The sequence below is a fragment of the Arvicola amphibius genome, chromosome 5 (genome assembly GCF_903992535.2).
Source record: "Arvicola amphibius chromosome 5, mArvAmp1.2, whole genome shotgun sequence".
Classification (NCBI taxonomy): domain Eukaryota; kingdom Metazoa; phylum Chordata; class Mammalia; order Rodentia; family Cricetidae; genus Arvicola; species Arvicola amphibius.
In genome coordinates this window covers 122,814,162-122,831,745 of record NC_052051.1, presented here as the reverse complement: position 1 = coordinate 122,831,745, position 17,584 = coordinate 122,814,162, and the positions used below count along the sequence as shown (strand labels likewise).

The 17,584-nt window shown below is 43.4% G+C and overlaps 2 long non-coding RNA genes across 2 annotated transcripts; both read left to right on the top strand.

The window, feature by feature from the left end:
- Positions 1 to 641: 641 nt before the first annotated feature.
- LOC119814363 lies at positions 642 to 5,178 on the top strand. The gene is made up of 2 exons (XR_005285396.1): positions 642 to 866; positions 2,151 to 5,178. It is a non-coding gene; the product is annotated as an uncharacterized LOC119814363 (long non-coding RNA).
- Positions 5,179 to 6,526: 1,348 nt separating this feature from the next.
- LOC119814364 lies at positions 6,527 to 9,438 on the top strand. The gene is made up of 2 exons (XR_005285397.2): positions 6,527 to 8,404; positions 8,576 to 9,438. It is a non-coding gene; the product is annotated as an uncharacterized LOC119814364 (long non-coding RNA).
- Positions 9,439 to 17,584: the final 8,146 nt, after the last annotated feature.

The following is a 17,584-nucleotide window of genomic DNA, read 5'->3' as shown; positions in this document are numbered from 1 at the left end:
GTGTTCTAAGGTAGAGAATAGACGCGCGCTGGAGGGGGAAAGAACTCGAGAGGGGGACTCAGACACAAAAGGGACATTTCCTCTTTTTCACAGTCTTTGTGATCCTCTCCGTAAGTTTCCTCCCACTTCCATGAAATTAGCAGCCTGCTGATAGGAGTGGCTCAGTCGGTCTTGACTCGCTTCTTTTTAAAAATGCGTTCAACTTTTCGCCTGTGAGTTTCAGTCTTACTAGTGTGAGACTTCAGTTTTCCAACAAACACCCACTTGGAGTTAGGGCTGAAGATTCCTTCTCCTCCCCTTGGTTCTCCCCCCCCCCCCCCTTTAACTGATTGTGAAATACAAAGAAGACTGCCTGTGCTCGGTGGACTCCCCTCCCCCACCCCCGGCTTAAGGTGTTCTTATCCCTGTGCAAACGCAAAGGATGGAAACCTCCACCGTGCCTTACAATTTGTGCTACAAACATGCACGCCACACTGCGCCCTACAGTTTGTCCACACAAACGTGCGTGCCATGCTTCCAAGTCACCACGCTCTCGCCTATTTTTATTTTATAACAAACTAGCTAGATGCAGTTGCAGTGGGGTTGGGAAATCTCAACTCCTCTTCTATTGGGCTTGAGTTTAAAGGATTCAAAGGCTTAGACAAATAGTGACAGAGACGAAAGTCTACCTGGGGTAGAAAGCATGAGGTCGTTGCTATGTCAGCCCACATTTGACACTGCTGGGGTTGGGGACGGTGTCCACACCTGACAGAGAGCTCTTCGCTCGTGATCTCTACCACACTCAGATCTTCCTCAGAGGAGTTTCTGTGAACGCTGTGGTTTCTCACTCAAAGTGGAAAATTCCTGTCCTTTCTGTGTGCCAGCAGGTAGGTGGAGTTCAAATGCCTGCAATAGCTTGTTGTGTTGAGGTTCTGCTGAGACAGAAAATATGCCTTGTTTGGCTCCGAATCTCTTTATCAATCAACGTACTTTGGTTGGTGTGTTTGAAAGGTAGAATGTGTGCAGACCAGGATGGAGAGTTCTTAACTCAGTCCTGATAACATCAGTCACTGTGTAAGACACACTGGTGTCTGTCGCTCCAGGCTTCCAACAGCTAAGCGAACACCATTCATCCATCTAGAGTGCCAGGACCCAGGCTGGGGCCCATGGGGGCAGCAATCCCACCACAGTGTCGGGGAGTAGGTGTTACACTACAAGGACCTCAAGCCTAGGCACCGCGTTAAAGGAGGGTGCTGGCATTTGAGGTCTCTTTTCTTCAGGTTTTAGTTGTTAATCCCACTGATTGTGAATAAGACCACTACCACAGTTTAAGGCCAAATTCGAAGCAAGCTTTAATTAAATCCTGGCCAGGTGAACGGGCTCTGGCCAGGTTCATACCCAGGTTCCTGGGAAATGGCCCAGAATCACAGTTTGCAGCAGCTTGAGATGGAAAATCCATAATTCATTGCATTTCCCACCAGGTCCAATCAGGGGCAAGCATACATTCTGACACACCCCCAGCCTGTGAACCTCCCACCCACATGTGACCAAGCATATCTGGTGCACGTGGCTCAAACAAACTTGTTTATGAGAATGAAAGGCACATGACTTGTTATCTCCCATAAATACAGCCTCTAGCATTTCAGGAAGTGGCTGTCCTTGGGCAAGCGGCTAGCAGGTCAGAGGCATTTTTGTTTCCTGGATCTCTAAGGCATAGTAATTAAAACTTAAAATGTGACTTTGGCTCTCACATAGTTAAGGTTGCGAACTTGGGTCTTCAAGGGGTTGACAGGTGATGTAATTGAGTGAGACGGGTAATGAAGACTTGGGAAACTGGAACTTCTTTGCCCAGTATTAAGACTCTGACTTGATTTAAAGTAACCAGTCCCTCTCTGTTTCATCTAACTGCTGTTACATAGAATGTGGCTTCGTTTTGCTAGAGCTTTGGATTTGGTGCATGAAGTCCAAACTGTCTGTGAAGTCTCTTTATCATAAGCAAGTGACAAACAATTACCAATCCTGCATCACGTCTTCAGAGCCATTCCACTTCCTTCACTTCTGTGTCCAAATGTCACTTTGTCAGTAAGGATTCTCCAGAGTTCTGTTGCAATCTGCACCCTCCATTCGACTCTGGCACATCTTTATCCTCCTCCACTTCTCTTTCTCTGCAGTACTTGTTGGAGACCCAATACCGAGGCCTGCACCTTTCATCTGACTGTTCCTTGTCTGGATGTCTAGCAGCAAGAACGTTTGCTACGTTTGCTCCACAGAAAGAGTTCAAGAAAACAATTGATTGAACAAATGAACGATGGGATGCAGGCCCAATGCTACGTGGCAAAACACTGTCTCAAAAGCAAAAACAAAACTACGGAAACAAGCAAAAGCACTTCTGTGCTATTGGAAATGAGCGCCTCACATGTGTCTCAGGTCACTCCCTTTCCTGTCCTAGCCACGGTCAGAGTGATGTAGTTGCCATGGCAATCTCTCTCATAATCCTGAGGGTAGGATAAGAGAGCCAGGGAAAGGAATTAGGAAGTTTTAAAAGTTAATATTACTATTATTTTTAAATGTGTGAGTCCAATGGTATTCTAATAAGTTTATCAAAGGCATGAATGATATTGACTAGAAATGATACTGTATCCCTCTATTTGAATTTCACCCTTCTATAGATTAGAAAGTTATGTTTATGCTTTCTTCTCCATTTTTAAATAGAAAAATGCAAACTGAGGTCAACTCATGAAAAACTTCTATCACTGGAGAAAGACAGAATCGATTTCAATTTTACAGATGGAACAGACAGAACTGAAACCACATATTTATTGAAGAACCACTAAAATATGGGTTAATAAAAAAAGAGTGAATGAGGAGTAGGTATTATAATTCATTTTCAAATTGAAATAATAATAAAACTTTAAATGAGCAGTAATAACTAGCAATCATAACAAAGTTTTCAGCACTGTGCCAAATGCCAGGCAACATTTATCATATATAACTGGCCACCTGTTTCTATAGGTATCATGTCGTATGTGTATTTTTAACAAACCAGATGGAAAATACTTGAAAAACATATTGAAATCTCTGTGGAATATGAACATATATTTGTCTCACAATTATTCCCAAAACAATACAGTACCAGCAACTATTTATATATCATTGCTACTGTATTCTATGTAATCCAGAGAGGCTTTGGGGCTTACAAGCTGCAAAAGTTATGGGCAAACACTATAGCAGTTGAGCATCTGTGGACTTTGATATCCATGGGAGGCCCAGGAAGCAGAGATAATTACTGCTTAATTTTCTGGAAGAAAGTTCCATTCTGTACTCACATCCACTAAAGTGAGAGTGTGTATAACACCCAGAATGGCTGTAGTGGCAAATGTTTTAGGCTATGACCTGGAAACTCTGGCTGAGTCTCTGAGATCCACTAGCTATCAGATACCAAAGGAGGCAATGAGGTGGATCGAAACGCAACTTGCAAAGGGACTGTTGGAGAACTGGTTTCTCTAGCAGCGCTGCCGAGGGAGCAACATCCAAGGGAACTTCTGAAGAACTCAGCGGTCCCATGGGAGAATCAGCTTTCACAACTGCCATGCTGGGGAGTGCAAAGCCCTTCAGAAAGACAGCAGCAGAGGGAGAACTTTCTGTGCTCCTTCCCCCAAATCCCTCTAACCCCAGGAGCCTGGGAATCTAGCTGGAGGGGACAAGAGAGGTGCTGGCAGATGAAGCAAAGGCCACCTCTGCTCCGCTGTTTGAAGCTTGCCCTTGGTAGGAAGAGGAAAATGATTTAACTCCAAAGGAAGTCTTGCACAGTGTATGGGACTGGGCACTGTAATATTAGAGCAAGCCTATTGATAGGAAGCGCTCTGGGGTTCTCCTGCCTCCTCTTTCCTGGAGATTACAGGAATGTGCCACCATGCCTGCTTTAGGCAGTACTAGAATCAGATTCCTGAGCCCTGTGCATGCTGGGAAAAACACTCTACCAACTGAACTGCATCTTCAACCCACACAAATGGTTTTCATCAGCACATAGTAATTATAGAAAGAGGAGAATGTCTTTATAACATTTCCATTCACGAACATAATGTACTTGGATCGCATTCACCTCTGCTGTTACCAGCTCCTATTCGCCCCCTTTCCCTGCCCACACCCCTAACAGCCTCCCTTCCGGGAGACTTTAGGAAACAGGTTTCAAAGAAACAGTTGGCCATCTTCAAGCTTAGTTTCTTTCCTCCTTCCCTTCTTGCTTTCTTTTTTGAGACAGTATTTTGGTTTAGGTTTTGGTTTTTTGTTTGCTTGCTTGTTTTGTTTTGAAGCATCGCCTGTCCTGGAACTCACCGTGTAGATCAGGCTAGCCTTGAACTCACAGAAATATATTGCCTCTGCCTCTCAAGTACTGGGATTAAAGGCATGTGCCACCTCGCCCAGATTCAATTTTTTTTAACTATTTCCTACAAGTGTGCTTGTCATGTGTGTTGATTGTTCAGCACTAAAATTGACCTGCAAGTATGTTAAATTCAGCCCCTGTAATTATTTTTACATTTTCTAGCTATTTTTTAAAATAAGATTTTTAAAAAAAAATGATCACAAGGTGCATTTGGAAAGTTAGAATCCATTTCTTTCAGCCCGGGTGTGTGAAATGGGCTACTGAAACACAATTAAATTGCAATAAGTACGATTATAAGTAATAAACACATCGCGGAATAAGTGAGGATGTGGGAAAAGCCCTATCTGTGTGCATCTCGCTTCTGTCACCTTACAGAAAGTAGCCATGGAACCAGTAATATGACTCAGAGGGGGAAGTGCCTGTCATGTAAATCTGACAATCTGAATTCGAGCCTCAGTGCTCACCACAGAAGGAAAGCCTACTGAAAGCTGTTCTGACTCATGCACCCTGTAAGACATGCACACCGGCCATGTGCATGCACATGCACCACTAATAGTAAACAAAACAAAGTATAGAGGCATTGATGCAACTTTTAGGATTGTTGGGACAGTTAAAAGTAATCATACTGTAACTTGGAGTAAAGACAAGGTTCAACAAATCAAAGATAGTATTATTATTAAAATAGATGAACATAGATGTGAGAAATCTCACTTTATTGGAAAAAGTTACTTATATCATTATATCCCTTGTTCCTGTTATCAATATTGTGTAATGACAGGATTTTGAATATTATTTTTTAAATGTATTTATTTTAATTTCATGTGCATGTGCATTGGTGTTTTGCCTACATGCATGTCTGTCTGAGGGCATCAGATCCCCTGACACTGGAGTTACAAACAGTTGAGAGCTACCATGTGGGTGCTGGAAATTGAACCTGGGTCCTCTAGTGCTTTTAATCACGGAGCCATCTCTCCAGTTCAAAACATACACTTTTTTTGAGATAAGGTTTTTCTGTGTAACTTTGGCTATCCTGAAATTCACTCTGTAGACCAGGCTGGCCTGGAACTCAAGAGATCCACCTGCCTCTGTCTCCTGAGCACTGGGATTAAAGGCTTTCACTCAGCTACTTTTGAATATTCTTATGGAAAATGTATATTTTAAAAAATACATTTTTATGGAAATAAATTGAAATAATGTCCATAATTTTCAGGAATTTCAATAAGGCATAGTTTAAGTTATGTCTTAGTCAGTTTTCTATTCCTGTGAATAGATACCATGACCATGGCAACTCTTACAAAAGAAGGCTTTTTATTTGGGCTTACTTACAGTTTCAGAGATTTAGTTCATCATCATTATGGCAGAGAGCATGGCAGCACAGAAGCAGACATGGTGCTGGAGAAGAAACTGAGAGTACAGCATCCAGATCCACAGGAAGCAGGAAGAGAGAGCCACTGGTCCTGGTTTGGGCTTCTGAAACCTGAAAGCCCGCCACCAGCAGCATACTTCCTTCAACAAGGCTGCATCTGCCCCAATAAGACCACACTTCCTAATCCTTCTCAGGTAGTTCCACTCCTTGAGGACAAGGCATTCAAATATATGAGCTTATAAGTGGCATTATTATTCAAACTACCACAAGTTGTGAAATATTTATCATCAAAACACGTGAGATCTGGTTAGCACCGTCCCCCGTCATCAGCCAGTAAGAATGGAATAGCAAATTCCACCCCCTTTCGGGTAGTAAAATGTTACAATTTGATGATGGTACTTCCTTTAGTAAATAAGTAGGTACCTGAAGACTGATTGTCTTGGACTTGTTTGTACAGCATCTGTAGCGAAGGTCCAGATGTTCAACATGTCATCCTTTTTAAGATGAATTATCTTGGAAATTGTTCTCTCTCACTGGAACCTAGGGTCTGGATCCCTCAGAGCAGTTCTGGCACCCCTGAGCTGTGAGCAGGAGCCTTAGAAAATAGGATAGTAGGATGTAAGGATGTACAGTTCCATATTTTACTTTCTGCTACCAATTCCTTTCCCCTACCTTTTCTCTCCTCCTCTCTCGGTGTTATTACATAGCCCAGGCTAGTTTGTTTGTTTGTTTATAAGATTGATTGATTGATTGATTGTGTATACAATATTCTGCCTCCATGTATGCCCACACGCCAGAAGAGGGCGCCAGATCTCATTACAGATGGTTGTGAGCCACCTTGTGGTTGCTGGGAATTGAACTCACGAACCCTGGAAGAGCAGCTAGTGCTCTTAAACACTGAGCCATCTTTCCAGCCCCCAGGTTAGTCTAAAACTCCAAATCCTCTTATTTCTGCCTCTCAGTGCTAGGTGAGATTGTAGGTGTGTGCACCAGGCTTAGCTCCAGGATATATGTATATATATATGTATATATATATATGTATATATATGTATATATATGTATATATATGGTTCCTTGTGTTGATGGCTACATGTGGCTGGCCATGTTGATTGTATGTGACTGGCTGTGTGGAAGGCTACGTCTGTGAAAGCCCACTAGGCTTCCACTTGTGTACTTCAGTGTGTAGTTTTGCCGTAATTATAAAAGAAGTCAGTGGTTGCCATTTGCTTGTGGAATTAATTTTACACTATTAAACTGGGAAGATAATATGCAAAGCTCTATCCCTTGTAGTCTCAAGCTATGTTCAGCAAGGTTTTTTCTTTTTAACTTATTTTGTTATATGATTTCTTTCATGATCCCATTAAATCAATGAATACAGGATTTTTTTTAAAAAAAGATCTGTTTAATTATTATGTTTTGTGTATGTGTGTAGTAGCATGAGTTTTGTGGACCACATACAAGGAGGAGTCCATGGAAACCAGAGAAGAGTATAGGATCTCCTGGAACAGGAATTCCAGTTGGTCGAGAGCTACCTGATGAGGGTCCTGGGAACTGAACCTGGGGCGTCCACAAGCGCAGGAAGTCCTCTTATCCACCAAGCCGAATTTCTGGCCCCCAGACTCTCTGGTTCTCAGTGATGAGAAAGACACAGATGATGGTTGATGCTGTGATTTTCCTCTGTAGCTAGATGAAAGGAGATGCTAAATTTCAGTCAGAGATGTGAAAACAGCAGTGTGCGGTGTTGTGCGTCTGACAGCAGCTCTCTTCCACATTGCCTCTCCCGTTTCCATCTCCTCTGGTGTTTGATCCCCCACCCCCACCCCTAGTTTGGGCTCAGGTAAGCCCCAGGACACTCTCAGCTTTAGTGTTGTGTCGCTCTCTTCCTCAAACCCACAGAGATAGCAAGTAGTCTGAATGTGTGCAGGGCAGATAAATCCGACAGAAGAGAAGGTGGGTAACACAAAGCCCGAGCCCTCCCTCCGGGCGTTCGAATATAACAGTTGCTTCTCAAAAACTTACGGTAATGTTCTAACCAAGTAAAGATTAGCTCAGAGCTGGTCGGAGTGTAGCCAGTGTTCAATCAGCTGTCAGTTCTCCCCTGTCCCCTATCCGAGATCTCTGTAGAGTTTCCTGTGTGGAGAAAGTTCTTGCTGATCTCTGATTCAAACTACAGCTGGTTCTGAGGTTGGCACTTCCTGCTTCCTCCAGCTGGAAACCATCTGGCTTCTGTCTATGCTCCCTGAGATCTTGGTTCAAGTCTGTCTGTTTAGATTTGTAGCTCAGGCTACGTTTGACATGGCACTGCTGTGATCCAGACTTCCCTCTCCCTGACTGTCAAGCTCCCTAGGACAGGGAGGGCATTTACCCTGCTCCTCTCTGCATCTTCCTTAGCACCCTTGCTTGGTAGTCCCCAGAACTGGGGGCTCGGAAGACTCAGGGTATCCCTGCTGGGCTGACCTCTGCCTCCCACCACTCTCTGTCTTATACTATCCTACTACTGATGAGCTCTAATCTGTTTGCCACTGGAAATAAAACCCCAGTATCATTTTCTCTTCACTGGGGGCCTCATACGATAACCGTAAACCTTCCAGAAAGATGGTTGATGCTATGTCAAGTGTTCAAGGAATGGCATTCACTCCTTGGCTCGTTTATTCATATCATCATTCAAAGATTAGGTGAGAAGCGAGGCGGTGGTGGCTCATGCCTTTAATCTCAGCACTTGGGAGGTAGAGGCAGCCGGATCTCTGAGTTCGAGGCCAGCCTGGTCCACAGAGCAAGTTCTAGAACAGCCAGGGTTACACAAAGAAACCCTGTCTTGAAAAACAAACAAAACAAGAAAAGATTAGGTGAGAGTTTGCTGTACAAAACAGATCAGATTAGAAGTGGGTATACGCAAACCATGATATATGTTTTTGATGTGGTTTGTGGGTTGCTTAGGAATAAGGGGAGCAATGTCTCTATGAAAGTTGTGGTCCATCTCGTGAAAAATGGAGCTGTTCAAGTAGGGTTCTATTAATATGGACAGTCATCAGTACCCACAGACTTCTCTTCGGCTAGGAAGTTACATTTAATAGCATACAAAACAATAAGATCTTGCTGTATACACAACAATGTGACCTTGAGCAAATTCCTGAAGATCTCTGAGTCTGCCTTGCCATCTGTAAAACTTGTATGATAATGTCATCTACCGCCTAGTTGTTTAATAATTACTGAGATCAATACACGCCATGGTTTGAGAACGGTCCGGTGTAAAGGAGTCTTCTTGGGGTGATGGTCCCTAGAAAGGCCTTGAAGACAGAAGAGGCAGAACATCCTGGAAGAACCCATCTCTGGGGTCGCTGGCTTGCGATGTGAAGGCGTCAACACACATCCTTTCTAGGATGAGCTACCATTACCAGAGCCCCAAACCCGGAGAGGGCATCAGATCTTACAGAACCCCCAGAAACAAGAGCCAAAATATGCCTTTCTTTGCTTTAAAAATAACCTGGCTGGTGTCTCACTGCTGTGAAGTGAGGCGAATTAATACAAAGCCTATGCGGTCTGTAGCACGGAGTCCTGGAAACTGTAAGAAACGCTCTGTGAATATTAAAGCTCGGCTAAAACCCAGCATCTCTCGAACAGCTACTTCTTAGGAAACACTTGCCTCGTGTGAGGCACTGGATTGGGTCTTGAGAACATAAAGACGAATAAAGCATTAACTTTTTCTCAAGGTGCTTATGAAATAATGTTGTTTTTCAATCTGTGGAAAGGAGGTCCTGGGGAGACGTTTTCAAAAGATCCATTTGTTAGTCAGACTAAAGAATTAGTCTGTCTCAAACAGGCAGGCTTTATTTTGAAAGCATATATAGTAACTTTGAGATTTATAAGTGTTAAAATCAGCTAAGAGAACTGTATTTCATATTTTTTTCCTTACCTGTAATCTCAAACAATACTAAAGGACCATGTATGATCATGTGGCAGTACCAATTATTGTCTGCAGGATATTAAAATCACTTATTATGATGAAATTGGTGGATATAGTGGTTGAGTAGACCATAGCTTCTCATTTCTGCTTAGGTGTGAGGGAACCTTTGCTCCTGAAGACATTAGGGTATCAACATACAGCAGGGTAGAGAATTGTACTCAAGGGAATATTGATCTAAGAGCTTATAGGTAAATTTCAGGCAACTATAGGCTATTGAGTAAATAAAGCCATAGAGCATAAAACCAGAATTAAGAATAGACTACTCTGTTCACACACCACTCAGTACTCAGCCTGGACTAACCCCTTCCCCCATGGCTCAAGTATTTTCTTCCTTTCTTTTTTTAAATTTAACTTTATTTTAAATTTTTATTTGCATGAGTATTGTGCCTGCATGTATGTTAAGTTCACCATGTGTGCACTGCCACAGCAACCAGAAGAGGGCATCAGATTCCCCTGAAACTGGAGGTATAGATCGTTGTGAGTCACCATGTGGGTGCTGGGAAAAGCAGCAAGTGTTTGAAACCACCGATCTCTCTAGCTTATCTGGTATTCTCTCTCTCTCTCTCTCTCTCTCTCTCTCTCTCTCTCTCTCTCTCTCTCTCTCTCTCCCTCTCCCTCTCCCTCTCCCTCTCTCCTACTCCCTTCTCCCTCTCCCTCTCTCTCTCTCTCTCTCTCTCTCTCTCTCTCTCTCTCTCTCTCACACACACACACACACACGCACACACACACACAAGTTTCTCTGTGTAACAGTCCTAGCTGCCCTGGAACTCACTCTGTAGACAAGGCTGAACTCGAACTCACAGAGATCGACCTGCCTATGCCTCCCAGGTGCTGGGATTAAACACCGCCCTGTATATTTTCTCTAAAGAGTTCCCTTTATTAACTCACAAAGCTGCTGTGGGCTGATGGGCAATGATGCTTTCTAGTAGTTAGAGATACTTTGCTGCCAAACATAATGCAGGTGGACGCCGGCTTTGAAAATAACTAGATGGGAGAGCTCAAATCACACAGAGAGATTCAAGTGTCTTCACTACAGTGTGTCCCATCGGTTTGCTCGAAGAACTAGATGAAATGCGATCGAAGCTCCCTTTAGTCATCTGAAGCTTGTCAGGGCAGTGTTTGTCATCTCCCACCATGTTCACAGTGTTCACACAGTTAATGCTGTCTTTATCCCATTAAATTTTTTAATTTAAAAAAGCAATAGAATATCATTTACCCCGGTGATACAGTTTGAGAAGTGACTGTAATAAGATGAGTTGTAATCAGGTACAGGTGTTCCAAGCCTATTAAGACGGACTGCCTCAGAAAGACCAAGTGAGGCTCGGAGAAGCCAGCCAACTGCAAGCCACAGCGGGGGAGGCCAATCTGGCTTCCAGGACTCTAAGAGAAGAAAACCTTTCTGCTGTTAAGCCACCCAGCCTGTGGTACCCTGTTACAGCACTCCCAGAGAGTTAACGTAGAGACAACGTTCCCTAAATGAATAAATAGCCACAAAGGGCAGAGCACTGCTACCATCTACAATGCCACTCAGAGTCACTCACCGCTTAGTGTGCTTGAGAAAGCCAGGGTTGTTTGGAATCCCAACTGCTTCCCAGATGGGGAAGAGGGGAAGCCTCGTGTCTTCTCCATAGTTGCAAAAATTCTGTCAGTGACTTAGTCTGCAATATATGTATTATTTGTGTGTGTGTGTGTGTGTGTGTGTGCGTGCGTGCATGCATGCATGAGCACATTCATATGTATGTGTATATTCAAATACGTACTTAAAATATTTGTAATTCACATGTATTGACCAGATAAGGCAGTGTTAGGGATCCAAAGTGTCTTCTAGCTTCCCACTTAGGACCAACCAATGATTCAAACAATTTATGGGAGCAGAACAAGTGTTTGAGGGGCCTTCTAGCTAACTCTATCACCCAAGAAATAATAGGTAAGAACTGGACCCCTAGCTAGGAGACAAACAGACACAGAGCAAAGGAACAAGACAAAGCCTCCAGATGCCCAGTCAGTCAGTCTGATTCTCTGCCAGTCAGCAGAGAATACAGTGATGCAAATAGAATGTTCTAGAAACCTCTGGAAACTCCTAGTGCAAGCAGCAGCTCAGCTGTGGACAGAAAGGCCACAGTGACCATTCCCCAAGATTTTGGGTTTGGCTGTTTGTGGTCACTGTTTCTTTTTTGAGCAAGTCCCTTCATCTTAGGGGTTGCTCTGGCTATAACCCTCTTAGTTACATATTATGTTCGGATGCATAAATTTTGGTGAAACCTCAGCCTATAAATAGGCCTTTTTTTTCTTTCTGTGCACTAGGAGTTTGGAAAGTCTACTGAGAAGAAGACCAGAGTCCACCTCCACATTCTGGTTTCTGCTGTCCTCCTGCACCAGGAGGACTGTGACAGGAAAGCTTCGTAGTCCCTTTCCCAGTCAGGTGCTTCTCATAATGACGCAGTTTATAGGAAGCAAAGCCAGTCAAGCATCCCCTGTACTTCACACAAGCTTGCACGTGGGTGCAGCAACAACCAGTATTTGAAACGCCCGACTTACCTGCCATGTAGCTATTTATATCCAGGCACTGTCTTGTTTCTATTCACTTTAGATCAATGGCAAACTCACACCCTCAGAGTCTACTGTGCGCAAGTCCTTGCTCCCACCTGGTTCTGTCCCATGGCCTCAGGTCCTAGATCCATGGGAGGAGCAGTCAGATACAAAGGGGCTCCATGCAACATCTACCTGTAGTGTCTATTTGGCTCTTTTAATTATCTTTTAATTCTAATTTAATTTTATGTGTCTAAGTTATTTGTCTCCATGTGTATTTGTGCAGCATTTTTGTCCTGGAGTCTGCAGAGGCCAAAAGAGCATGTCAAACCCCCTGGCACTGGAGTGACAGACAATTGTGAGTCACTATGTAGGTTCTGGGAATTGAACACTGGGTCCTCTGGAAGGAAGCAAGAGCTCTTGACAGCTGAGTCATCCCTCCATCCCCTTTGTTTGGCCCTTAGAAGCAACTTCAATATTGACATTTCGTTTCTCCTTGTGATCTGTCTTCTCATCTGCTTTCTGTGTCCAGTGGCCTCCAGGAGAAAGATTTTATCTAAATTATATTATTATATAAACTATAAAGTATTATAAAAAAGAAAAGCACACCCACTCTTGCAAACACCCCACCGCTCTTCCAATATGTCCCTCTGAAGAGCACAGTCTTGTAGAAACTGCTCTTTTCTGGGTGCCCCGCTCTCCCAGGAAGGGACGGCATCTCTGTCAAGGGGCTCCAGAGGCAGTCCTCTTCCTTCTTTCTTGTCTTCTGACAAATGTTTTCTTTTCCTTTTCTTTGTTGTTGTTGCTGTTGTTTTAACAACAGAGGCTCACTACATATCCCAGGTAGGCTGGGAGCTTACTATGTAGATCAGGCTGGCCTCAAACTCATAGATTTTCCTGCCCCTGCCTCTTCTCCACCCCACAACCCCAGTGCTAGAATTAGAGGCGTGTATCACCATGCCTGCTCTCCTAAACAAATTTCCAAAACAACTTATTTGCTGATGATCTTCTGTCATAGAAAATCTAGTCACTTGTGGATAAGTTGTAGCAAAGAACCAACCTTCTTATTTAAAAGTAGCGGGAAGTCAATTTTTCTAGCCTTATTCCTACCCATTGATTGTCATTGCTTTCTATAATTACTGCCAACCTAACAGGGGTCATTTGCTCATTCCTGTTCAGACATTTATGGAGGAAGAAGCATTCTTCTGGGAGGGAATCCCTCTACCAACAAGTCACTAGAGGAACCAATGTGCGCATGCTAGGGGAAGGCAGTGACATAAGTTCCAGCCACCTGCTGAAGCTCCCAGTCCTGAGAGCCTGGCTGACAGCCTCTAATGTGGCCTCTGACCTTGCCACTCACTGGCACATGTTTCCCCACTTGAGGGTAGGCAGGACGGGTGACTTAGTACCAGCATAAAATGCAGTCGAGGTGATGAATTTCTACCTCTATGGTCATATTGCTGTATATGGTTCCATCCTGATGTCTGAGCCACTGTGGATCTGTAGCTGACTAAGTAGCTTGGAGCCTATAAAGTGCCCACGTGGCCAACATCTAAGGGCAGAGGGTCTCAGTCCTACATCTAACTGCAGTCCACCAACAATCTGTGAAGCTGGAGGTGAATGCTGCCCCAGTTCAGCCTCTAGGTAGGAGAGCAGTGGCTGGCATTTGGAGCAGAGCATTTGGATGTAAGAATAGAGAACTTTTAGAAACTTGAAATGTGGACGTTGTAAGGGAGCAAATGGCTGCTGCTTTTGTGATTATTCTGTGGTTAGAGAGTGAATTCAGAGACGTTGAACAAGCGCCATAGAGAAGCCGTATTCTGCAGGCTCCCGCAGCTGGTTAAGATGGCTGCCACGACCCAGCCTGAACACACCCCTTCGAAGACTTCCATCTAGAGCTCATCCGGGCAGGTACATATAGCATCTGTAGCTCCAGGCACTCCTTAAGATCAGAATGACTATAGAGAGTTATTTGAAACTAGACTCCAGACGAGGAGAGAACCCTGGAGTACTGCGCTAGTCCAGTGTGTTTCCCTGGAGAGGTCACAGACTTGTCCACACCCATTCCAGTCCCATACACTTCTGAGGATCTTCCTCTTAGACAGCCTACCCATCACAAGTTCCACTGTGAAACTTATTCTTCTTGAACAAGGTACGGGCTCCCAGCAGTCCATATAAGTCATGCAGTAATTTCACATTAATTAATTTCTTTCATTACCCTAACAGATTCCCCTATCTATGAAACAAATCTAACAACAGTGCCTATTTTATTGTTTTCGTGAAATGAGTTAATGTATGTAGATTGTGTAAGTAGCATTTGCAAAGCAGTGTATGAAATTATCATTGACATGATCTGTGGTGTTAATATTACTATGACTTAGACAAGAAGTTGGCCTTTGGAAATACAGAGATGTGTAAGATAAACACCTTGTCGCTGGGTCCTCATCTAGTTACTTGAACATTAAGTCCTGAATGGAGAAATCAGGCCGGGAAGTTAGATTAAGGGTTAGAAAGTAGGCATTTGAGAGCCCCGTGGAGAATGAAAAACACATTCTAGGTGGGTGAAGGCTAAAACTGGGAGTCACAAAAGACTGGATCCAATAGCAGCCTCTGTCTGCTTGGTGTTGCAGGAGTCAATTGGTTTGATGGAGAACAGATAACACACTCTACCCGTTGCGTCACATTTACAGGGTTGTGCCAGCTACTGCAATAAAAGTAAACTAAAATAAAAATAAAACTGTGTGTACAGTTGCCATAGCCAGAAGCAGCAGACACACACATGGTAGTAGAGAACCTAATAATATTAATGTATTGGCTTCAGTAAGACAGGAACTCATTGAGAAGTTAGCTGCGGCTTCTTTCAGGAGGCTGGTGGGAGCTCTAATGGGGCAAATGATCCCTGTTCCCCCAGAACACTGTTGCTTCTTACAGATGGAACAGGACACAGCAAAGACTTCTCGGAGCGAAAAAAGAAGTGGGGCGGTTGTTTAAAATTAATTTCTTGGACATCAGCCTAGGCCGTCAAACAAAGATGCTATTCAGAATTAAAGCCTGGGAGTTTCTTGTCCAGGATAAAGGTAATGTGAGCTTGGGGCTTGGGTTATGTTGCGGTATGATGGATGCCAGTGTGTTTCAGTCTCTGTGGCTGAACTCATAATTCCTTCTTTTCACCTCTGCCCTTAGAACGCCATCAGGAGATAACCTAAACATTTTCTGTGTGTGTGCTAATAGTAAATCACTGAGTGCTGGCTAATAAAACCAGGGAAGGAATGGCTAACTGTGCGAAGGGACAGCAGAACTCATAACACAGTGGCTCATGTGGGTTCTTGTATGGAGGGGATGTTTGGATCACTTCTAAAATAATGTGGTGCCAATAGAATTTCTATTAAGAAACGAGAAACTGCTCAAACCCTGTGCCTACAGCAATAACTAATTTCTTCCCCAAGCCCTCTTTCTAGCTAATGAATACATCTTACTTTTTGCTTTTCTGAATTGAAAGGATACAAAAGAATTCTCTCCCATGCTTCCACTGAGCTCCTCCGTGGAGCTTTACCAGTGAATGTTTCTCACGCGACTGCAGCTGTGTCCAGTTCTTGTCCAGGTCTACCCCAGGGTGTCTTGATTTCCATCATTGATACTATTCTCCAAGCTTGAGACCTTTATATATCAGCTAGTGATGCATAAGCCTACATCAAGTTTACTGTTTTATCCATTTCTCGGGATGCATCATCATGAGGTAGATAGGCCTGGTGGAAGGTAAGCCTTGGTATTTGCTACCCTGAATACGTTGTTTGAGAGAGGTTTCTGTCCCGCCTGGTCCCATAGCTGTTCAGTCACAAAGAAACAAACAGAGGTCTACATTAATCATAAACTGGTTGGCCTATAAGCTCAGGCTTCTTATTAATTAATTCTTTCATCTTATATTAACCCATTATTCTTGCCTGTGTTAGCCATGTGGCTTGATACCTTTCATCAGTGAGGCATTCTCATCTTGCTTCCTCTCTGTCTGGGTAACGACTGCAGACTGAACCTTTCCTCTTCCCAGAGTTCTCCTATTCTCATTGTCCTGCCTATACTTCCTGCCTGGTCGCTCCACCTATACTTCCTGCCTGGCTACTGGCCAAGCAGTGTTTTATTAAAATACAGGTGACAGGGTACAGACCATTGTTCCACAGCAATTGTTTGAATGCCCCTGAGTTTTAAGCCTTAAAAGAACAATATCTCTTCCCTCTAAAATAATACAAATACTTAATTGAGTGTGATTGCTTCGTGTTCGTTTGTGTAAAGATGATATTCTGTGTGTAGTACAGCAATCCATAATTATCAACTATTTATATCATAGTTTTATTTGAAGGCAGGCAAAGGAGAGTGGAAGAAGACATGCTGTTTAGAAGTGTATGGACAAGGGAGGGGCAAAATTTTACAAAAAGGATATAGACTGATTTCTTTGAATCATCATCTCTCAAAGACTTGATATTGGCTGCTGACAACTTGTGCCAATGGCTTCTACAAAAACATCATGTCTGTTCCCCATTCAATTTCTAGTATTCAGTGTTTTTAGAATACTTTATAGAAGTATTCAGGATAGTGGTTCCCCAATGATACAAATGTCCAGGTCTGCATGTGTGACTACCATCTATGGAAAAAGGGACTTCACAAACATGACCAAGATTCTGAACCTTGATATGATGCATTTTCCCTGGATTATCTGGAGAATCCTAATTTACCCAAATGAACCTTTAACAGTGGAAGAAGAGAGTCAGGCAAGAGGTACAGCAAGATAAGAAAGGAGAAATTCGGTACTCTAGAGGAACTCACACTGTCCATGAAGGCAGAGGAAAGTGGCCATCAGCCAAAAGAACGCTGGCAGGCAGTTTCTGTGGCCTGCATAAGGCCCTCAGCTCATAACTGACAGGGAATGGGAACCTCGGCCTGACAACTGCATGGAACTGGACCTGCCAACAACCCATATGAGCAAGGAAATACATTGCTCCAAGAACATACAATCCACAGAAGCAAGACAAAAAAAAACATTGATTTCACTCATTCACCTTTCAAATATTCTTGAAGCAACTATCATGAGAAGGTCCTGAGCCAAGGGCATGATTGAGACCCTGTTTGAGTTCTCAAAATATTTATAGGAAGATAATGGGAGAAGCAGGAAAAGGGTGCAGACTCTCAAAACAACATGTTCTGATTTAATTCTCTGAACTCCTCAAACTCTCCTCTTGCCTACTATTTCAAAACAGTCACAGAGGAGGTGTGTAATGTTTGCCAACTCATTGGCATGGATCTAGCGCAAGCCAAATAGAGAAAGACACTGTTTTTCCATCCTCGGTCTCACTCCCTTCCTGTGGGGCTT